The 24,903-nt window shown below is 38.6% G+C and overlaps 1 long non-coding RNA gene across 1 annotated transcript; it reads left to right on the top strand.

The window, feature by feature from the left end:
- The first annotated feature begins 1,156 nt into the window (after window positions 1–1,156).
- Window positions 1,157–24,231, top strand: LOC308061488. Its single transcript, XR_013927250.1, has 2 exons — window positions 1,157–21,307; window positions 24,039–24,231. It is a non-coding gene; the product is annotated as an uncharacterized lncRNA (long non-coding RNA).
- The last annotated feature ends 672 nt before the right edge of the window (window positions 24,232–24,903 follow it).

Raw genomic sequence — 24,903 nt, forward strand, 5'->3', positions numbered from 1 at the left:
TTTCCCTTTATAAAGTTACTGGCTTTGACTAGATTTCTGTAACAAATAAAACAGGAGTTTCAATATTTACACCAACAGAATTAGAAGTAAGCTTTCCAAGTATTTAGTGAAACTGTTTCTAAAGCTGCATTTTAATACCCTGTGGAGCTTTCTTGCTGTCACAAGCTGACTGCAGGGATTCCCTTCTGTGGCCTATTTCAGTCTTTCTTTAAGTGAAAACAGTTGGGATACCGACAAGAAAGTCACAATATTTGAAGATTTTTCTCTGCTACTATAACATAACTAGAAAATATTGTGGACTTGAACAGAAAAAGAAAAGCTGTGAGTTGTCCCTTTTTTCCTATTCTTTGTGATTATCAAGAGCAAGTGCAAAAGGGGTATCAGAGACTGCTACACAAGCCTGGTGTAATTACCACCACAGTGGTAATCCTGAATGTAGTCAGGAGAAGCAAAATATATTTATTTCCCCAGCTGGTGCTTATACTTGCAGTAACACTAGAACCTGCCTGTCTCCAAAGCCAGAAAGTCACCCCAGGCCACTACAGCCACCCAGTGCCCAGGTCCTCATTTCTTCAAGATTCATCCTTCTTTTTTGGATGATCCTATGCTAACAATGAATAATAAACCTGCATATCTTCTGAGACACGACAAAAATGTAGTAGTTGTGGGCTTACCAAACAAAAGCCAACTTGCATTCCTTGAGTCTGTGAAAGCACACAGCAGACTCCACAGTCCATCCATGCCTACACTCATCTACCGAGTGTAGAACTTGCTTATGTTTAGCAGGAACAAGTTATTTCAATAGTAACTGCAACCACAGGAAATAAAGACAAAACAAGGGCCAAAAGGTAAAAAAAGTATCAGGTCACCGGCCTAGGTGAGGAACCCCCTGTGCTGAACAGCTATTTTCTTTCGCTCTTCTGCTGCTACTTTACTTATATGGTTTTTTAATTATATTTTTATTAATTTTATTTAATTTTTAATTTTTATTTTATTTTATATTTTATTATATATATAATAGGTAAAAATAATAATATAAAATATAAAAATATTATTTTTAATTTAATATAAATTATAAAATAGAAAAATATAAAGATATTTATTTAATAATAAAATATTGTTATATTTTTATTTATTATATTATTATATATATTTATTATTATATATATGGCACTTTACTTGAGGTGGTGGTGGTGGTTTGCAACACTGGACTTGAGAGGAAAAATACATGACAACTAGAAGCTGAACACATTCAAAGGTGCAATTTCCTTCTCTTCCAAACAGTCAAGTGCTTACACACAGTAGCGAAGTCACCTCTCACTCTCTTCAAGAGTTCTTTCTCCTTTGACCAAGTAAATATAACTTGGTCAAAATAGGGTAATGGTAATCACTACAGCAAAAGCCTTTTACAAACTTCATTGTAAAGTATCATATAGCACCCCCTATAAGAAAGCTTAGAACTGAAGTGTGCTTAGCTTAGAAAACCAATGTACTACAATATTTATTTTAAAGAAGCATTTCACAGAACTGAGGTTTTTGAGTGCAGGTTCTACAAATGGTCTCTTGCTGTAAAACACTGTCTGACTCTGAAGTTGCCAGATGATGGTCCCCAAACTCCACCCCCACCCAGAAAGATTTTCCAAGTAATACTTGGAACAAAGTATTGATGCAAGGAGAAATTATTCCCCTTTCTCAGAGCACAACAAACACAGACAGAGGATAACAGTATCTTCCAGCAAGTTTAGTACAAACAAATGCTTTTTCACAGAATGAGTAACTAACTTGTGTAACTCACTGAAGCACAGTATTACAGAGGACATAGTCTGTGTGAATGGCAATAGCAACAAAATTCAAAGCTTCAAATCAATCAAATTCCCACATAGTTCTTTACAAAGAGTGTCTCTATGCAACTTATGACTCAGAAAGTGCAGACAGAATCAGAGTAGTCACTCCTTTGACACAAGGCTCTGGAAGCTGTATAGACATCATCAGGTAATTTCCTCCCACAGGTAGTGCTTTTGGGGTCTAGGACCCTTGCTGCTCTCAATCCAGTAAATTCTACACAAGATAGTTTACCTAAAAAGTAAGGACATAAAACCATCACATGGAATGAGAAAAAGCTTTTCCTTCTATTCATATCATGGTGCGTTTACAAGCCCCAAGAGACAGAGGAGCGCCACTGTAGGAAGCTGGGCATAAATGTAACAGTCATTAGTCCAGACAGCTTACAGCCAGAAGCCATAGCTCTGAGGGTCATTGCAGAGTGCCTCTGTACACAGCCCCACTGAATTCTCTCATTTCATCAGTGCACAACTTGCATCTGATTAGCTGGCAAAGAGCAACATTACTCATCCTCTTTGAAGGACAGAAAATGTCAGGTATTGAGCAATAATAGAAACATAGAAGCAATAATAATCACATTGAAAACTACGGTAAGAGTCTCATTCCAAGCAAATGGATATGTAAATCTTTACCTAAGCCCAGAGAGAACTGAGGACCATAACATTTTTCTCTCCAATAGGCTTCATTTTAACAAGCATCTAGCAGTCAAAGTCTCAGTAACTCTTTTCTCTCCAATATGTGGTGAATACAAAAGAAATAAGCAAATTCAGTTTCTATCCCATCCATCCAGAGGTTAATATCTTTCTTGTCATGTCATGGCAGGTTCTCCAAGCTCCCCTACTTTCTCCACAGGTGCTATCTGCACACCTATGCAGCACAGTATCTCCTCCTTCCTTAACCTGAAACCCAATTCACAGGTTTTGTTTCCTGATTTCTGTTTCATATGTGTACACCCAAGATCCTGATTGCATGAATTCACTGTATTTATAGGAAGTACACTGTACTTGTTTCCTCATGCTGCCTCAACCTGGAAGTACAAGCAAATACCTGAGTGAGCAAGCAAGAAAATCAAATTAGAATTTTTAAAAAATCTCGTAAGACTTAAAATGCGCAAGCACAGATTCACATGGAAGAGGAAACTTCCATGACATTTCACAGATGTGAAAACTTATGAGCAAAGGACACAACCTTGCTACCAGAAGTAGCAGTTATATTCTAGCCCACTGTTTCTAATAAATAGCCTAAACAACCAAAATATAACAAAAATAACAAACATTACAGCAGAAATACAAAATTTTGTTCATTGTACACCAAACTATAATATCAAACACAAATTTAACTAATGAATCAAACCATAAACCAAAGATTTAAGGGCATATTTTAAAAATCCATCACTTATTTTTCTCTATAATTTGTTCATCTCATTTATTATTGTATTAAAATGCTAGTAAGTTTTGTTATGTCATGCAAAGATGGTATTTTTTTCTCCCTGTATTCAAAAGATCAAACATGATTTGGGAAAAAAAATGAAATATTTAATACGTTAACTTTTTTAGAATACAATTATTTAAGTTTTCTTTACCCCATCATACAAGAAAAATCAAGAGTAAATATTTTTAAAAGCTGCGGGTTATTTTGTAATTAATTAAATGTTGAAAACATACACTGGAGAATGCGGGCATCGATCCCGCTACCTCTCGCATGCTAAGCGAGCGCTCTACCATTTGAGCTAATTCCCCACCTGAAAAAAAAGCTTTGAAACTTGTAGTTATACATGCTACACTTATAGAGACATAACGCAATTATGTGTGTTGATATTGTCTCTTGCTGAGTCATTCTTGCTACTTGCCAACAACTGACTGCAACTCACAGCTGGAATCATGCGATACATCTTTTATCACATACACTACCAGAATAATCTTATTCGTCCCTTTTATAACACAAGTCTTTGTTGTTTAGCTGTTTTCATACAAGAGGCTCTCCAAAAGACCAAGTTATTTACATGAAACTGGATTTGTTACTGAAAAAAGCCCCAACTTTTATGGAACAACTGTTCCAAACTCAAGAAGGAAACCCATGTTCTTTCTGATTTTCAAGGCATACACACAAAAAAACTGCTTTGGGAAATGTTTAATGAGAGGAAAATACTATGTTCTTCATTGAAACAGTTTTCTAATCAAATCTTATATATATATGTATGCGTGTGTATATAGATATACACACACACATCCTTTTGGAAGGTATCAGGGGTGACAGTCAAGTGAAATTAAAACATATCTGTAGTTTCCTTATTTAGTACCTTATTTTTCTGATTTATTACCTCACCAAATGCACTTCCCAGTAATTAATAATTACTTTTAACAGCCTTAAAATACTGACTTTCTGAAAAATGAACACATCCAGGCATGACAAATGCTTGCATGACTTGACACAGAGCATAAAGCCTATATCGTAGACAGGGAACATAATGATGCATGGTAACAGACCTTTCACATTTTAATTTTCATCTTTACTTGCCGACGGCAAGTAATTAACTCAAAACGTAGATCTAGAGAGAGAGTTATCTACTACTACTGCTAGCTCAATTGATACACTTGGAAAAAGCTTTCGATTGCACAAGTCCTCCTTCCCACCCACCTTAACCACTAGCCCCACCCGCGCCCCGGCCCGCCTCGGCCCGCCACACCGGGTACGCACCGCTACGGGAGCAGCGCTGGCACAAGCGCTCGCCCCGGCAAGCGGCGCTGCCCCCGCGGCAGCAGAGCCCGCGCCGCGCCGCCAGGGGGCAGCCAGGGGAGGCCGGCCAGCTCCGCTCCCCGCCGGTCCGGGCGGGCCCCAGCCCCGCTACGGCCCCCCGCCCGCCGCCGGGCTTCGGCCATCCCTCCTGCGGCTGTGACCCCTCACGGACCTGCCCCACGGCCTCGTCGTGTGCCGCTCTACGCCTGCATTTGCTTCTCCGGTCCCTCAGAACGACCCTCCCGTTCCACAAACTCTTGCCCACGGTATTCCCGACTCCCCCTGCCACCCGCCCCCCACCCTCTTCCATCCCTTCCGCCCCCCAGCTCCGGCTGCTGCTCCCTTCCCCGAACCCAGCACACAACCCGAAGCACAGGTGAAAGGGGGGGTGACCAAGGAGTCCGGAGAGGGGCCGGAGAGCTCTCAGCACAGCCTCAAACTGGAGCTGCTGGAGTTTGCACGTGCATGCAGTTCATCAACCCAGGTTTTTCAAGCTCAACCAAACCCAGGCTGAGTTCCAGTTTACATCTTCCCCCTACTTACTACTATAACAACAGAAGTCTCTCCAGCATCTCCTGGAAACATAAGCTTGCTACCGTGTATAGTGATGTAGCCAGCAAGAGGAGCAGGGACTATGCTTCTGTAAACTCCTCCCACCCCTACAAACTCTGCCTGATCAGACACAGCAGCACACACTTACTCTTCTCCGTAAGCTCCATGTACTCTTGCACTTACAACCAAATTACATAGCTCATAGTCTACCACATGGTGACATTCTGACTGCTGCTTAAACATCTTCATTTACAGGTTAGATTGCTCTTGTGGTGTGCCAGCACTACAGTGGACAACGACTCTGCTAAAAGTTAGGCCCCATTCCTCACTCCACAGCAGAACAGGAGGTGTTACTCACCCATCAAGTCTAAGTCAGGCTAAGAGGAAATACTCAAACCAGAGTGTGAGTGGAGGCATTGCCACCTGAACCGGTTTCTAACTGGCCTGGCATGTTTTCACATCATCTTACTGGCTTCTGGTGACGCTCAGTCTGCTGGTTGATGCACATTAGCCCTAACACGTGACAGATGGCTTGGAGCTACTCTGCATACACATTTGTTTGTTCCTGGAGCTGGATTCTTTGGCAGGTGACAACACATAGCAGGAATAACTGCAAGTAACCCACTGTGTTTACTCTGTGTGGCCGTATTCACTCAGTGCTTGAAAAGCTTCAGCACTGATGCGCTACAGGTTTCTTGATGGTGCCAGCCACAAGAAAGATAGGAAGGAGAAGAAAGAAAAATGGTGCGCAGAAGAAAAACATAGTTGTCAGCTCTAAGAGCATGAATGGTAGAAGTGAGAGTAGTAATTTGAAATAAAGCTGCTGTGGATTTATGGCCATCTGTAAGTTTAAGCTACGTTAGATGCTTCTTTTTTTTTTTTATTAAAGCTAGTCCTGCCAGAGTTCAAACCAAGACTTTTTTGACAAGAAATGAACAACTGTGTATAGGGGGTTTTATGTCTGTAGAATGTTTTAAAAGTTAAAACCTGCATGAAATTGATGTCTTTGTATCACCTGAGATGTAAGGTGGTATCTTTGACATATAAATAATTAAATTTTCTATGGCAGCTGCTAGAACATGCACAGACACTTCAGCAGGTTTTCTGTGTTGAAAACGGCAGGTGGAAAACATTACAGTTTTCTGTGTCTCAAAACCTCCTTGTCCTTTCTGAAAGTTTTGATCTAAAACAATTGATCAACTACTGGTAATAAAACTTAAGGAGACCCTTGGAAGGCATCATCAACTGCACATAACCATCAAATCAGACTTGCATGAAAAAATTCAACCCAGAAGTGAAGTCTTTGGGTGGTTATGAGGAAAGATACAAAAGCCACAACCCATTTCTCACTTGGGGAAGCCTTCTTATCACAAGCATTCCATTTGTAATAGATACTGTTGATACAAAATCCATTTGAAGTAACTTTTTTTCCATGTGATCTCATTTATGCAGAATCAACTACCTTTGGACTCTGATCTGGGCCTGATAGCACCTGCTTACTTGATCATCTATAGGAATTTAAGAGTGAGGTAGCTAACCAACTAACTATTCCATAGCAAAGGACAATTATTTTTAGCAGTGATAACAAAGAGCGTATTTAGTCCAGGCATTCCTGAATAACTTCATGGTTGGGTATTGTTATTCTAAAATAAAAGGGATTGAAAAAAAAACCTACACTTTTAGTTTTTATCCTCAGAAAAGATAAAGCTTTCCTCACAGAAAGGTGTTTAGAGATAGCTACTATCAATTCAAGTGCTGCTATAATCTAAAAACGACTGGTAAACAATTCAAAGTCTTAACTGATTTTATTTCAGGTTGTCTATTGCATTAGTATTTTTTTCATAACCTTTTATTGATTTGAGAAGTGTTGAAGTAGCTTTAATTTTACTAACGACATTTAGCAAAGGGAGCACTCATGAGCTACAGAAATGCTTTTACCATCAGAAACGTATCTCAGCTCTTGCTGAAAGAAATTCTTGAATGCCCGTTTTTCCTTAAGTTGTGGTTTGGTTTTTTTTTTTAGGAAAAAGATCTAGCAATATGCAAAGGTTATAAATGTACAGTAGATGTGTTATTGTCAAGACTTCACAGACCCTAAGGAGCTGAGGAATAAAGGCGCATGCTGGAGCGGCTTAGCTTACACAATTTCACCAAGCCTGCTAGCAGGAAAAATCAAAGGTGGTTTTCCCATCTTGTAATAAAACCTGCCAGCAGTTAACCTGATGTTTTGTGTCAAAGGTTCAGAGGCTAAGATTTTTTTTGTAAGACAAGAGAAGCTTGTACAGTTGTAAATGAGCCTGAAGTTCTGTAGTCTCTTTAAGGAAAAAAAAATAATATGGAGTGACAGAGAAATATGCATATCCAAGATATTTAAAGGTCATACCCTCAAGTACTAGAAACTACCAGGAATTTGGTTGTAAGATAAGAATTCTGTTCTCCTTAAACACAGATCAATATATGTATTTTTAAATTTTCTTCCAACCACCACCCTCAAAGCAAAGCCTAAAAAGACACACGAGCACAAACCCAATTATGAATTTACATTCTGAAAAAACACCAAGGTTCATTTAAAGGCATACGCACTCAGCTGTTACGCACATAGCTTACAGCCGTCACATGGGGAAATCTAGGACAACACCAGCTTTTCCCAATACCACCTTCTCCCCTCGATGATACGGAAGACAAGGCTGGCACCAGGCAGCTCTGCAGGGCACACTCCAGGCGGCCGCCCGGCTGACCGCATGGGCCAGGCTTTGCTTCTGAAGACTGACCCGCGATCCCAGCCACAGCTTCAAGGACTAGGAGACCCAGCTACAGCACTTCCCTGTTCGTCCCACGACAAGTCTTCCAGCGCAACCTGTCCGCCGCGCCATCTGTACCTGAAGGAAAAAAGCGGGGTGAGCGGCCGCGGGCGGGCGGCAGGGCGGGAACCTGAGGGGCGGCGCCGCCGTGTGGGGTTTGTCAGGGCTGAGACCGTCAAAAGACGAAGTCGGCGGTGGAGGTTTGGTTGCGGCATTTTACCCAGGGGTTTATCGAGTCGTTGCGGTTGGCTTTACTGGGCCTCGCGAAATCTGGTTTTACAGGCGCGGGGGTGCTTGCTTGAAGGAGGAGATGCAGGGAGTGGTGCTACTGCTCGTCAGGGGAGCGAGTGGCTTTGTAGGTTTTTCTGGGGCATGTCCCACTGCTGTGCTGTGCTGTGCTGCCAGGACTCGGGCGCCAGCTCTGCTTCAATCACTCTCAACACGTGCCACAACACCAATTCTACATTGTATTAGTAAAAATATCATAAATTATGTTTTCTTTCACTTCTGATACGGTTCAGCCAAGAGTTCGCTCAGGGTGTACTGTTAAGCCCAAGAGAAAAGTGGAAGAATTGAATCAGAGGATAAAATGGGCTGAAGAACTTGCTGAAGTGGGTGCTGATTTAAACTTAGTGTGGTTTTAATCCAGCTTGGTTGTGACGTTTTTGTGCCATACCTGTGTTAAGAGTACACTGTAAGCAGGTGGCTTTATCAGTGAACACATCTCTTCTAGTGGCACGTCTGTTCTAGTTCCAAAATGACTGTACAGTATGGTGGTGTATAAGTACAGAAAAACCCACAACTCCTGAATTTTCATATGGACCTAAGCAATCAGATGCTAAACATACACTGAACTTTAGTGAGTTCTGTGTACCTTAAGCCTCTGGTCCTTGAACACTGCATCCAAGTATATTTTTCAGATCATTCTATATAACCAATTCCTTGGGTTTTTTTACTGGTTGTTTTGTTTGTTTGTTTGCATGAGGTTATTGTTCTTAAAACTGCTTTTATTATTCTGGAGAAATTCTCATTTAGTGAGTGGATAGCTTTAGTAAATCCACAGGATACAGGAATCTTAATCTTCTTAAATCTTCTAAATTAGGAAAATCTTCATCACTTTCCTCCCTGTTAACTTTTGCACCAAAAGTGAAAGACAGATAAAAATGCAAAAGATAAAGAAATTGTCCTGTGTTTTGTGGAAATCCATGGCTCAGAAAAGCCACTAAAGCAACATGAGGAGTGTACTGTATGTGCTGTTAAGGGATAGCTGATTAGCCAAATGTAACCAGCACACATTGTCTCCTTTGCGGAATTGTAGGGGATGTAGAGAAAATTCGAATTGTTACAGTGGTGATTTAGAAGAAAGATTGCAGATCCCTTGGAATTCAGGTGTAGTCAATCTTACAGCTTCTGTAACAACTTATTATTATTATTAAACTGTTTGGAAGGAGTAGCTGAAGCTGGATAGTATGTAAAATTAATAATACATTTTTTCTATATTGTCATCTTAGTTCAAGGAGGGCATTGTACATGAGTCCTATGATGTTGAAACTTTTTTGAAACCCCCGTTAGGTTTGTAGAGATGTCAGGTGTTCCAGAAAAATTGAAGTAATTTGTGACATGTAAGTTGAGTCTACCCATTTTCCTAGAAGAGAAACCTAAATGCATAATCATATTAATATATGACTTACTATTTCCCCATCTGAAAACAGAATGAACTCTTTGTGAATATGCAATCCTTATGATAATTTGGATGGAAATTTAAAACTCATGGGTGCTTTTAAAGAAAGGGAACGGTAACTCAGATGTCTTGCTCAGTACTTCAACTTCCCTCTGAAGTTTGAGACGTTACAATTTGAAATCATAATGGTGATTTTGTGTGGTCCAGAGGGAGATCACAGAGAGTAGCATGAAATGCTAGATTGATCTCACTCTGAGTTGATCTCCGAGCTCACTGTCTCAGTGCACAGAGAGCATGACATTAACTTAAATGCCAATCTGGTAAATACACACAAAGAATGTTGTGATTTGTAGTTCTCACAAAAGCAGCATATTTAATATGAATTATTTGGGCTCTTGCAAATTGCTGTTGTGGCTGATGATGAAGAGGTTATGCAGGATGCCTGGCTAAGCTGTTTTTAACATTGATTCTTTGATCAATGTTACAGAATTTTATACCAATATATTACATCCCGGATGGACTGCACTGATTTTCCTCAAACAAGATATGTATTACTAATAGTCGCAAATCTTTAGCATGTTTTTGTTTGGTTAGTTATTCTGGGTTTGGGGTTTTTTAACAGGTTTTTGTCCTGTGGTTTGGGTATGAAATGATGAGTGATGGTAAAATGGAGGCAAAACTTTGGGAGCAAACAGTAAAATCTGCATCAACAAATCAAGTTCTACTCCTTTTGTGGCCCTTAAGAACAGAAAGAGTCCTGGGATTCTGGGAAGAAGTTTCTTCTGACTTGTATCTGCGGTATGGCTTCTTATGTGATTTACAGTACATTTTGTGTGGGGGGGTGCCTGTTGTTTTGGGTTTGGTTTATTTTTTTTTCTCTAGAGGAGGGTGTTGATTTTTTTGCCGAAATCCGTATTTGTATACTGCTTTTCAGTAAAATTATTTCAGAGCTCCAGAAAACATTTTCTTCAATGCTTTAAATACAAATTTGGATACAGAACTGGAGACATATTTATTTGTTTCATTTTAATGCTAAATCTACTGACTTGAAGGTTAGGCTATTTAAAAGAATGAATTGAATGTACTCTAGCTGTACTTAGGTTATTTTGCCACTGCTTGATTTATAGTTAGTTCTGGATTTTGTTTTGAGTTTAAGTAAGTTTTCCCCTACTTGCTGTGTTAAAGGCTTAGGACTACCAGTGCTTGGTAACAAATTAAGAAGTTTCATAGACAGCAGAACTTGCCAGTTTGTGTGCAGATGTAAGCCTGCTTGGGGTTCTCCTTAATTAAGTGATGTAGATGTGCTTTACCATTCAAAAACCGGTGTGATGAAACCCTGTTCTGCCTGGGCTGTGTTCATACAAGCCTGATATAAACACGATTAGAAGGGGTCTGGTTTTTTGTTTGTTTTACAACATAGGTGTTTTTAAGACTTAGGTGATCTTTTATTCAGAAGGAATACTAAGGAAAATTTCAGAGAAACCAAACAGAAGTGAAAAACTAAGGATTACAGTTGTTTGGTTTTGGGTTTTTTTTTGTTTTTGTTTTTTTTTTTAGATCACCTATTTTTGTCAGTCGTACAGAGAACAGAAGGCCTTATGGCAAAAACAAAGTAAAATACTGAGTGGAATTTTTAGTAATCAGGACAACTTATTTAAAGATAGTTTGTTTCTGTAGTGTACTGAAATGTATAGTGTCACAACTGTGGCATAACTCTGAGTCACTTCTGAAAGTAGGATTTAGTCACTCGTACTCTGGAATGTTTTCATTATAACCAAGTGCTGTGTTTCACATTACTGTATTACTAAGCAAAGGAACTTCTGGACATTTCAGAGCTCTGGGTTCAAAAATACGACGGGTCACGTGAAAACATCCCAGAGCATAAGTAGCAGAAAGCTTGCTTGCTTTGGCAGAAATATGGAGTAGTGGGGCTTTCAGTCACCAGTTGCTTAAATATCTGTAGTATCTGCAGAGTAATTCCAGCTGTAAGAACTTAAATTATCTTCTACAAATTAATTTCAGATGCTTCTTTCTGCATTGATTAGGTTTTAATAGGAGAGGGAGAAATATTTTTTTTCCCCAAAGCTGGCTGTTTCAGTTAAGAGTGAGGGAGAAGGTAGCAAGATGCTGATGTTTGTTAATGGAAGAGTGCGTACAGGACTTCTGGTACATGGATTTGGGGTTAGACCAGTGGGCCTCATCAGGTAGTAGTGGAACTGACATCTTGGACACTGCAGCAGTATTTGATAATTTCAGAAAGTGGGGTTAGCATTAGTGATTTGTAATTAATGAGATTACTAGCTTGTGAATTCTATTTCTTTCTCTGGTCAGTGATAATTAGTGTCTTGCTGTTGTTCCTTCCCTGTTTCATTCTGCCTTCTCTAGCAAATTCTGCTTTCTATTCCTTTTGTTATGATAATTGGTTTACTATTCCTAAAATAATAATGTTCCCAGAATACCTTTGAATAAAAAAAGCTCTGGGTTTGTCTTCAACTGCTGCTGTTATTCTAGCTTGAAAGTCAATTTGCAAACTGCAGATCTACCTGGGCTTCCCTTAGTTGAGCACGTTTTCTGTGCTGTCTTTAGAAGCACTGCATATTCTGAGCCATCTGGTGATGTGAAGTTTCTAAAATCTGTTGTCAGTGTTTTAAGAGTTCAGTGTGTATGGTATTCAAAAATTACTGATGCCATGATGAGCAAAGGAAAAAGAAGAAGGAAGGTACTTGTATTGCTAAAGAATGATCTGGGTTGCTTGAACAAGAAAGCCTGTCATTCAGAATTTGTCTTGTGGTGAATGGAACTTGCAAGAAAACTAACGAGAGAATAGTGTTGCATTAGAAAGCCAGAAGTATCTTCACAGAGTATCCCCATCCTTTCCACAGTAAAAACTTTCTTAAGAGTAAAACCACTCATATATGTACAAATGTAAACTTGAGATGTTTTCCTTTAAATGTTTTTCTGCTAGCACCTTTCTTTCCACCCTTTTTGAGATTCTTCTAGTCCTAATGCCACAGTACCATGTTCTCTGGGATCTTCTGGAGCCAAAAAAAGAAAACAAAGTTTGGGTAATGCATTTGGAAGTCATATCTAAATTGGAAGAGCACAATGGCTAGGAGCTTAATTGTCAGAGTTGAACGGGTGAGAGTCTGGAGGAAATGCCATAGAAGTAGTTGTTTCTCTGTTAAAGTCAGGATGGTGAAATATTTTTAAAGCATGATTACATATAGGTTGACTTGGAGGGATTTGATACTCTCATAAAATTCAGTTGTCTCTGAATCTGTAACTTTTGGTTATGGCTAAGTACTGAGTTGCTGACTCCAGAGAACTTCTGGAGACATTGTTGAATTATATATGGCATGGCACGAGCTGTATGTGCAGAGGATGACTTAAGATATATTCTTTAAATATTTGTCTCAGCAAAATTTTCTAAAATTTGAGACTGATTTATTTTATGGGCACAAATATAATCCCAGTGATTAAAAAATCAAATACGTATTATTCAGGTATTAACTTGGATGTCCTGCAAAGGCTGGAGTTTGGTGATTGTATGTTCTGAAATCACTTGAGTCCTTGGAGTGGAAAGAATTGAAAGATCTTTTTTATATCAGTGTGATTCATGTGTCTTAAAGGATCTTGGGTCAATCAAGAAAGAAACTGTAAAAGAGTTGTTTCTAGAGTTATTTAATAAATTTAATTTCAGGTAGTAATTTTTCCAGGAAGGCAAAGATGTACTACATTTATAATATTAAATAGAAGTTCACAATTCTCTCTCACCACCTTTTTTTAGAACCAAAGCAAAAGAAAGGCTCAGACTATTACAAAATTTCTGAAGGGTTCACTCAAATTCCCCTTCCTCTTTTTATAGAGAAAAGAAACATAATTTCCAAAGGTTCCTTTTCTTAGGGTTTTAACAAAGTCAGTTGGATGTCTTTCCATTACTGCCTGCTATTTTTTTTTTTAACCATTTCAGTATTATTTCCTCACTAATGAACAGCTGACCACTGATTATTAACATACACAAACTATGATTATTTCCAGCACTCTCAATCAGCAGGGATTTGTGCAAATCTGTATATTAAATGACAGTATATAGAGGCTGAGGAAGTAAGAAGCTGAAAACACATGAAGTGTGTAGATATGTGATTGTTGCAATACCTCAGTCACATTAGGTCGACAAATCTGCATGTTCCAGTTCTGGCAAAGTAGATCTATTTTGCCTTCTTTATTTCTGTTTTAAGGTAGTGTGAGATCATAAAGAGTTACTCCCCCCCCCCCCCCCGCCCTGTTTCTCTCTACATGCCACTTTCAAAAGGAGAAAACATAACTTCAAATAACAGGGAACATTGGTGACCCTACTTTTTTTTGTGGTTTATGACTCTGATCTAGCAGAGCTGAAACTAAACCACTGAGCAGCATTTCCACTGCTGTTCCACTACAGCCATGGGGTTTTTACAGTTTAATTATGTATTCTTGATTTTTTATATGTATCTGTGATTGTGTATGCCTATCTGGTAATACAGTCACACCTTAAAAATTCCTGAGAGATGTAAATAAATAATGTGAACTATTACTTTGTTTCCCAGTGTTCCATTTGCCTGGGTGCTTTTATTTTTCCCAGTCTTGTAATTTGGGCACAGACTTGGTTGCCACAAGAGAAAGAACTGGAAGAACTCTACCTATTCTGTCACATCTATTATAATGTAAAATGTGGAAATGGGTAAAGACATTTAGCTGATTCTTTTCCACCTAGGGATTACAAATAGGAAAAATCCGTTTTAGAAAAAGACAATCCCTAAATATATCCATATTCCTCTAAACAGTCATAATTGTTTGGTGTGAACGTAAAAATGCAGTTGCTTGGAAACACAGACCTTTTGTTATCCAGATGTAGCTCTGCTGAATAAAAGACGTGCAGAACATCAACGCTCCAGATTTCACGTTATGCAAGATACCCACTAAAGCTGTCAAAAGCAGTGTTTTAAGAAAGACCTAACTGTTTCTGCATTTCACTGGGAATTGTGTTCTGTTATTGACTACCAGTAACTTCAACAGGGGATTAGAACTCAATCGGTGGGCTCTAACTATCCAGCTACTGTGTTTTTGTCCGGGGGTGGTGGGGGGGAAGTTTGTTTATACTGGAAACAGCAGATGAAATTGAAACCCAATGTTGAAGTGTGTGTCAGTGAGCAACATTAAAGTAGGAAGGTAGGTAAACAGAGCGGGGCGGCAGAGCAAGGGGAATTAGCTCAAATGGTAGAGCGCTCGCTTAGCATGCGAGAGGTAGCGGGATCGATGCCCGCATTCTCCATTTGTTACTTGCAAGAGTTGCTTTTTATCACTACTGTAAGCAATACTTTTTTTCAGTTACTAGTTGTAATTTTTTTCCTGTTTTGAAAAAGAGAGACTTGTAAATTTCTATTTTGTCTAAAATTAGGGTAACTGTGTGCACCAAAAAGAAATAAATACCTCTTAATGGCTTTTGTTCCTGTTAATGGGTAATTGACAGATGCTGCCATTTCTTCTGGATTTTGGCTGTGATACAGATTTAGTTCCCTGTTTACACTACCTTATATTGTGGGGCTATTTTAATTTTAATCTTTACAAAACTGCTACAGAAAAATGGCTGTAAAATGAATTTTAAGAAGCACGTGCACAATATGCATGATTTAAGTTGTTAATGTTGATCAAAGATGAGTTTGTGGGTTTTTTTAAGTGCTGATTATTTTCTTATAATGGGCTGAGGAAGAAATTGAGTGAAATTGTGAGAGACTGAGTGTCACTTGCAGCTCAGATTAGGAACAAGCGTGTTGTGCCCATCCTAGCTACAACAGGTGCAAGGTAGCTGAAGAGACTAATTCTGTGGTAAGCTGATGATTATGTAGACAACCACATGCTTCTACGTTTTCTTACAGACAATTTCACTAACTTTTCATATAATGAGAAACCATGCTCACACCAAAAGTGAACGCACTTGTAAGTAACAGAAGCATATTTGATTTCCCATATTACCGAATGCTTTTGTGAAGGAATTGTTTTTCAGAGAGTTCATAAGTATTTCGGAGTCTGCTAATGGAGACTGTTTTCCTGTTTTATTTGCTGTAAGAAATGGTATGTGTTAGTAGCTACGCTTTTTCTTTCACAAACCAGTATGAAAATGTTCTCCTACCATAGGTACTCAGTCTCTCAAAACACTGGAGAATGCGGGCATCGATCCCGCTACCTCTCGCATGCTAAGCGAGCGCTCTACCATTTGAGCTAATTCCCCTTGGTTAACAGTGCTAGGGGCGGACTTACTTCTGCTGAATCATAGCGTGGCTGCTTTAGAATTCTTTTTGTTGAGTCTGTCTGCCTATTTAGTAAGACCGAATCATCGTGGCATTTATTTGGAAAGCCTGGTAGCTTAAAAATCAGAATACTCAGTTGACATATGAGAATCATACTGATGCATTTTCTGCTTTGTGACTCTGATAATACTTTCCTTCCTCTGCTGTTTATTCAGGAGGGAGAATGAGCTTTTTTTTTACCTCTGTTACAATGTGTGTACCAAGAGACTTGTAAATCTAGAAAGTATACTGCCAGAAGTCATTGAAGGGTAATGAGATTTTACTTTTCCTTGTTTGTCAAGTCTTTTTATTTTCTTTTCCAGCTTTATTTTCTAATTACCTGTATATAAATTATAAATACAATGGTTTAGCAGTTCATGTTTATCATAGTTTGTGGAAAGTATTCATTTATATCCTACCAAATTATATTCTAGGTATTTCTACTTTTTTGTATTGACTTTGTTGTTTCAGTTAAAATAGTACTGCATCTTAAATACATGGGGTTACTAAAAATATTTCAGAAATAAAAAAATACAAGTGTAGTCATACTGACTTTGCAGTAAGAATCAATTCCCAGGTTATTAAATCAAGGAATGCTTTCTGGATTTAAAGAAAGAAAATGTAGTTTACAGTGAGCATGGTCACACTGATACACTATACACAACAAAGGCAATGAAAATTATGTAATAAAAAGATTTCTCACTTGCTGTTTAAATGCAGAAAAGTAAGTTCTGCTAGCAAAGTAAACTGTGCAGCACACACACACAATACATGTGCTAGCGGTGTTCCCTAATGGATTTAGCTTACTGGATCACAGCATACAGTCAAAAGAAAATAAATTATTAAATTAAGCATCAGATAGTTACAACTTGTCTAAAGTAAGGTAGTACTCTAAATCTATCACAATCCAGATTCAGGCCAGGATGTGGAACTAAAACCACAGTATCACTGCAAATGTTCTAGAATGTAAATAGTCTCCTGCCTTACCTCAATCTCTGTACAACAATAAATAAAAAGTTGTTCTTGCCATTTCTTGCACTATATTGTAATTGACTTTATCTGCCTCACTGGAGTAAACTTGAGGGAGAAAACATATGCAAAAGTGTTTTCAGTCCTTCTCACAGGCACATATCTCAGGCTTAATGATGGCGCAATGCACATCTGCAGCTGGGATCTCTCCCATATCATGTTTCACAAGGTTCAGCTCTACGTACAGTTTCTTTATCTACTCTGTGCAGTCTGATTCAGTATGAAAATGGCAGTTTACTTCTCCCTGGTTTTCATGCCCAAATCGCACTCTGCTGCCCTTGAAAAGGCCTAAGGCTTGGACAGGTCAGCTCACGGAAAAACAGTTTATTTGATGCCAAAGTTAGATAAGGGTAAGGAAAGACCTCTGCAATAGTACTATTTTCAGTGATTAAAATATGTATTTCATATAATTGACAACCCATTATTTTGTGATCTTGAATTTGTTGAGATTGCTAATTTTTTTTCTAAGATGATGAGTAAAACTTTAATTTCTCCAGTTGGTTGACAGAACTCCCTTACCTGCATGGCTGAAAATAACTTGACCTTCTTAGTCCCATTTTTAGCTTTCTCAAGGTTATTTCAGCTGTGAAGGCTTTTGTGTCCGCGTAGTTTCATTTAACACAGATCACTTTGATGCAGCTCTTTGACAACACTAATGTAAACTGATGCGAGCAAACTTAATGAGGTTTGACTTTTGCTTTCTACATGGTCTTCTTAGGAGATGTCAGGGAAGATGCGAGTTTTGTATTATCTTCAAGCTGCTCCACTGTGTTTCCCTGTGACGTGACTTTCCTCAACACAGAAGAAGCAACCGCCCTCTTCAAAGAAGGTGAGTTGGGTGGCACTGAAAGGCTGCAGGTCGTGAGTTTGTCATGCAAATTAGCATGAAGCATCTTACCACATTACTTGGGGACTTTGTCATCTTGGACAAAAAAATATACAAGTTCAAGGTCAAATGGTTGTGAGTGCTCTGAACACTTGCCCTGGGGTTACTACCCATGATAAAGGAGCAGTCGGTAAAGGGAAGGAGTTTGCATTTGTGGTTAGTAAAATCTATGGTTATGGGATAAATTAGTGTACTGTGGGAGTAATTAGCTCAAATGGTAGAGTACGTGCTTTGCATGTGACAGGTAGTGGGATCGATGCCTGCATTCCCCAATGTTGTGTTTTGTGGTGGGAGAAAAATAAGTTAACCACAAAGATGTTTTCATGTATTGAATTGGAATTTTGAAGTAAAATAAGCTCTTATTTTTTAGATGTACATGGTTTATTTCTTAAACGCTGCGATATGTTTGACTAGAATAAATTAGAATAATTAACTTGTATTTAGAATAAAAATAAATAGAAAATTACTTTTATAGGGAGAAACCCAAATGCCAGAATGTGCTTCCTCTCATGAATTGCAAGTAATAAACTTTTAAAAAATTATTTTATACAGCTGGAGAACACATCTTTTCTGGATTGTCTTGTTTCTTACTGCTTCATTTGGAAATGCTAAATGAAATTCTAAAAAATTGTCACCTGTTTTGAAATCAAAGTGGAATTTTCATTTGTGACTAGAGAAACCAGAGCAAGAGAGAAAACTCTTACTACATGCATAGAACTGCAACTTTAAATACACCCTGAAGATCAGAGTTTCATGATTTCTACTAACAGTAAGCAGCAAGGGGAATTAGCTCAAATGGTAGAGCGCTCGCTTAGCATGCGAGAGGTAGCGGGATCGATGCCCGCATTCTCCAGTGTTTTCTTCAACAGTAATTGTTATACCGAGCAGCAGAAACTACCGAAACAAAATATGTAATTATTTTGGTAAACTGTCAGGTTTGTTTTAATTGGGGTAAAACCGCTATTTTTTTCCTTCTTCCCTTCCTTCCTCTGCTTGCTGTACTACTAAAATCAGGCTTACATAACCACATATATCAGTCCTCTGTCGTAACTGTTGACTCTTCCTGGCCAGTTTAAACCAAATTTCTCAGAAACAGAATTCTGTCATACAATGTTTTCCCACGCTTTATGAAAAATAATGGATGAATGATGGTTAGATACCTGAATCAGCGTGTCTTTTGGATCAGACAGTGGAAAATAGCAGTTTAGGAATGCTTGCTCTTCCCTAGCTACTCCTTGTAGTCCCTGTCCAGATATACAGGATTTTCTTTCCATTTACAATCTTTGTGAAGCTGTAGTATGATCTGGATTGGTCAATTCAAGTGTAAGGGTAAAAGTTGTCACCTCTTTCCCCCCCAGGTCCGTGTCCTAGAAAGCACACTACAGCAAATGTATCTTTTAGCAATGACCTGTGTGCAGGTTATAATTGTGCTCTTTAGCCTTCTTGCTTCCATTTTCACAGAGCTGCTTTTAAGAGGCTAATGTTTGCCACACTTGTGTTAGAACTTCAGAGATAACCTCGACCATCTAACTGAGTCACTGACTTCCCCTAACACCTTACTGTTTTCTTCTGATCCTTCTCCAGATGTTGTGTGTTTCTTCATAGTGCACTTGCCCCTGACCCTTCTAGAAGCAACTGCAAGCTGCACAGCAAGTGCAGCTTTTTAGGTCTTAGTGACCAGTGCTGCTAAATCTGTTCTGAGTGTTAACTAAGCACTTTACAGTGTGCAAAAAGGCCTACTTCTTTCCTTACATCTCCTGTCTGTTCATGGATGATGAAGAAAATGTGCATGGAACTAGCAAAAGACTGTTATTATTCCAGTTTTTGGCATGTCTCCCTTATACTTTGGAGGCTGAAAACTTAACCTTCCCCTTGAACACTTGGGCACACCTAAAAAAAGCGGTACCAGTCTGGTGACTATTTTCAGTATGATTAGTAGACAGAAGATGCCTAGAATGATCATACCAAATGCCATCATTCTGGCAGCGGTCTGGGACACACTTATAGCTACAGTGTACAGGCTTATTTTCAGCAGGGTTGTTCTCAGTGCACATCGTGTTGACACTGGGTTCTTGTCCTACCAACATCCTTTAGTAAACCTGCCTTGTACAAAATGATTTCTGATCATTATCTTTGATACGCGATTTCTTATCAACGGTTGTAAGAAGCGTGGACGAAGATAACTTGTGCACCCATATCTCAGGAATATCTAATGATAAACCTTTTCAGAGAAGGAATACCTTTCCTTCTTTTAGGATGACCACTGAGTATTCCAAGATCTCTTCCATTAAGAGAATAGATTGATTTATTGTTTTTCCCTCTTACTCTTCATGAAGTGAGGGCGGAGTACATAGTTTGGAATATCTCTCAGTAACATCCATCTTCAAGTTTGCCAAAAGGGCTATGCAAGGATTCTAACCTGCTTGTTGCACTTTAGAACAGAGTATATAAAGCAGTTGTGCTGCTTTGTACAGCTAAGGGAGATCTACACAGCATTGTATTTTTCTATTAAAAAATAACCAGTACCAGACACTTGGGAACATTATTGCTTATTCCACAGGAAATAGCTTACCTATTGGGGTCATTCTCACATGTACAGTTAAAACAGCGCTAAGTCTGTTTTAGCTTCCTGATCCTGGGACTGCTTTTTTCAATAATTGAGAGGAAGCTGAGAACAATAAGGAAATATTTAGATGGATTTCTACAGCTAGCCCCTGTATTGCTTAGAACCTGAATCAGGCCCATAACGATGTTTACTTTGTATTGGTTGATATTAATTTCAGTTTGGTAGGAGTGTTTATCCATCATGCAGATTCTGTGAGAGACTACTAATAAGGGTCAGAGAGGCAATTATTTTTTAAAAGTGACAGGAACCGTGTGATCTGGGTACGTAAGTGTTACACAGCGATGGAACTGTCAACCAAGCAGATGTTGCCAAGACTGTTTAAAAAGATACTGCAATGAAAGGCCCAATTAATGAAAAAAATTCTGCCTAAATGTCCTTTAGCTTCATTGTTCCTGAGTATCAGCTTAAGAGCCTAATGGCTGTTCTTTGCATGCCAAAATACAGGCTAAGAACTAGCTGGATGATGGAGGTGCCTCCCCTTTCTTCACCTTCCCACCCACATGTACATGTACTGAGCAGAGGTAACATACTACAGGCCTAAAACTGAAATAAAGTCATAAATACCAGTGCAGGTACCCCCCTAGCCTTAATATATTGTTGGAGGTTGAAAGCTCAGCTCACTCAATGGACATTTTGTGCCTGAATAGATAGGTTCAGTTCTTTCTGGCTTTAAATTGTAGATGTAGTAACGTGCAGTTATGTCCTGAAATCGTATTTGCATTCTCCAGGCTGAAGTCTGGACCTGGTGCTGCTGGAAAAGATTGGCAACTGGAAAGTGCTCCTGATGAAGAACTAGAACCAGGAAGGAAATCTTCCCTGGCTCCCAATTCAGTAAGCTTGAGCCAACCTTTTCCTCATTGGGTGAGAAATGCAAACTCTGAGGGGTCTGTTGTGGTTACTACTTCTGGGACAGGGGAAGGAAATGACACTTCAGTACTACAGCACTGGGCAGCATGAAAGACTATGACAAGAAAAAGCAATTGTAAGAACAGCCACTTCATCAGCTTTTTTTTGTGTGTGTGTTTCTGAGGTGTTCAAATTGGAAACTTTATACTTAATTAAGAAAGTGGTTCCACTTTTCTAATGCAAATCCAAATATGCAAAGAAAAGCAATCCAAACCTCTTCTTACCCTAGCTAGTAGAGAGGTGGGACGTGATAAGGAGTCATTGAACCAACCAAATCAATGTCTCCTCTGCTATCAAAATGTAGGGCACAGAGAGAATGCTTTTGGGATCTACAAGTAATTATATAGTAATTATATAAATATAATTAGGTCTTCTGCTCAGATTTTGTGAACTACTATTTCTCATAGTAGCAAATACAATGCTTTCGTTTTCCTTATCAGTTTGGAGTCCAAAGATGCCAAGCAGAAGGGAAGTCTGGTTGTGTTTGTACAGACAAACTGTACTCTCATAACCTTACAACCCACAACTAACTAGCATTTTGGTTTTGAGCATTAAATAATTCAAGCTGACGCAAGACTGTCTGTAAACGTTCTTGTAAGGTGGCAATGCAAACTGAGAATTGGATGACAGCCTCCATACTGACTGCCAGTTTACCTCACAAATGATTAATTCCATGCTTTAAAAGTCAACTATGCATGTATTTTTACACTACGTGTGGTCTTGCAGACTCAGAATAAAAATGCAAAATGCTTACTATCTTCAGTCCATATTGCTGTATCCAGATGGCAAGTTACGTAGCAACTCTCATTATGAAATTAGATAAATACAGTGCAAAAGTGAGATAGAATCACTTCCCTGACCAGCTATTTGATATGCAGTCTTCAGTGCACTTTCTTCTTTCCTGAGATAATCCTGAAGTCCTAGGGCATTCTAGGAAGATAGAACTGTAATTCCAGAGTGACTACCAAACATAAGACTTAAGTTTGATGAGGTTGACTAGAACATAGTCTTGAGTACATTATCTCAGTTATGATGGGCATGGGATAAACTTGACAGATGTTTCTCACTTAGGAGTTTACATCTGTTCCTACTGAAGCACCTAACAAAACCAGGGATGACTAGGATCAAGTCACTTTCCTTCCTATCAAATCTGTGTTTGCAGATGAGTGCCAGCTTTGAAACCAATAACAAACGACGTTTTTCCCATTTATCTTGTATAACTTCCCCACCTACCTCAAGTAACCATTGATTGCATTCTATGCTGGAAAATAGAAGCCTACCATTCTATTTCACTTGACCAACAACTTTTCTTTATAGCATTAGACAAGATAGCAGATCATTTCAACTATGGTCTCTCAAAGTGACTTACTAGAAATATAATTTCTGCCAATAGGCTTTTAACTATTTTTTTAATGCATTTTGTAGAATATATATGAGACTTTCAAAGAATAGAAGAATGTCAAGTTTCTGGCAGGAGTCCTTTTCCTTGGTTGCATATTTCAGTCCTTAAACTGAGTTTTAATAACAAATTTAATTATAACTACTAACAGCATAGAGTAAATAGAGCAGTAAATTATGATACAGAGTTTGAGGCTATTGCAGAGAGTAAGGAAAAATAGCCTCAATTCAAGTAGATTACTTCTCCTTTTGCTTTGTATGCATTTCAAATTATCATACAGATGGTTAAAATGGTTTAATCAGGTGGTGCTTTTTTAAACCAAAACACAGTTTATAAGAATCTCCACTCTATCTGCCTAATTGCAGAGTGGCATTTGCAGTCCTTGCTTATTTAAAAAACAAAAAACCCACTACAGACTAAAAACAATCTCAATCAACTACTACATACAGGCTTTAAGAGCCACCTAGTGGGATTATTCTGCAAGTAACCCTGTAAAATCAAGTAATTCCTAATAAGCATTTTACTTAAAAAAAAAAAAACCATGAACAACCCCCCACACAAAGAACTAGAAGATGGTGAATTAAGAGTTACCTTAAATCAAAATGGAGCTGAAATCAGTTTTACACACAAAACTTTCTTCCACTTCCTAGAACACTTGCTTTTGTGGCTATGCAATTCAATATGCATTTAGAATTTGCAAGTAGATGAACAGTCCAATTTCTGTTTTACATTAATAGTTTCCATACGGACAGCCAGTTTTAATTTGAGGAATTTTGCTGGTGTAGCCAGATGTGTCACTATTTTAATGTCTTTTTTTAAAAACACCAAATCAACTTTCTTAAAAACATAATTAAGAAACTTTCTTGGTGCTGTTTTGTCTGACAAGAGGAGGTACCAAGTAGTTAGGAAGGGTAGTCTTGTTATAGCTATGAGAGCAGAAAAACAGCAGAGAGAAAGGTTTGTGAACTGAGGTAGTACCTTAAGGACCAAGCAGTGTAAATGGGAAAAGTATGCAAGTGATACTTCAAAAAGTAAAAAGCTTAGAACTGTATCAGTCTCATATAAAAGGCAGACAGTAACTATGAAATGAAGGTATGTTACGGTGGGGAAGGAAAGAAGAGGTCATGAGACGGTTGTTTTCTAAACAAAGTATGTAACTAAATAACATGGCAGAGGAAAATAAGATCCTGTAAGACAAGTGCCACTACAGAATCTATGATACCAGTATTTAAGGGAGTTTGGAATTTTATTTTGCAGACTTCTTTTGAAAAAGGAGAAGTGCCAAGCTCCTGACGTCTCAGCTTACCTGTATCTAACTTTCAAACCTTGAGTCATGGAACCTCGACTGCCTCTACAGAAAAGCACAACGTGAACTACATCTTTCCAGTCCATAAAAGCCAAGAAGATGAGGCAACAGTGACTTGTTAACGAATAAACCCGGGGAGAGATGGCTGTGGCTTAACCTGATCCTTCCAACATACACTGTATTTTTAACTTTAGCATAGACCGAAAAAGTACAACTACAGTTAAGCAGTATCTTGCTCATATAATGAACCAGTAGCAAGAAAAATTAGGTTTTAAGTTGGCCCCTTTTCACATGGGGGCAATTTGTTTCCCTTCTGTTGGAAGCAGTGGCACAGAATATAGAAGCACTTAATTCAGCTTAAAAGGGCTATGTGAGCCATTGAGATCAGCCTGGTGCTGTCTGTACCAAAGTTAACTGGGCAACTCTTCTGCTAGCTCAGCTGTGAAAACAAGAGCAGCTATTGACATGCAAGGGCTGAGAGCATCTACCCTGGCTAAAACGTGGGAAGATTCTCTAGTCATGCACTACTAGACCTTGTTCTTTCAGGACAGATTATATGACATTATACCGAAGGTGGTGGGTATCTTGATTTATCCAGTCATGCTTAAAATTGCAGTAAGAGATTCTGCTTAAAACCAAATTTAGCTGCCTTTCTTAAATTAAGGATACTACCAAAGTACACTCACATTAAAGAAAAAAAAATAAAATCCCCAAGGCTCCTTTCATGCTCTCACAAAGAACTTCCTAAAAAGCACAGAATTCTATATTGAGAAGTGCTCAGCACAGAATACGCTTATTTTTACTTGAAATGAATGC

The sequence above is a fragment of the Falco punctatus genome (assembly GCF_963210335.1).
Source record: "Falco punctatus genome assembly, chromosome: 3".
NCBI classification, from domain to species: domain Eukaryota; kingdom Metazoa; phylum Chordata; class Aves; order Falconiformes; family Falconidae; genus Falco; species Falco punctatus.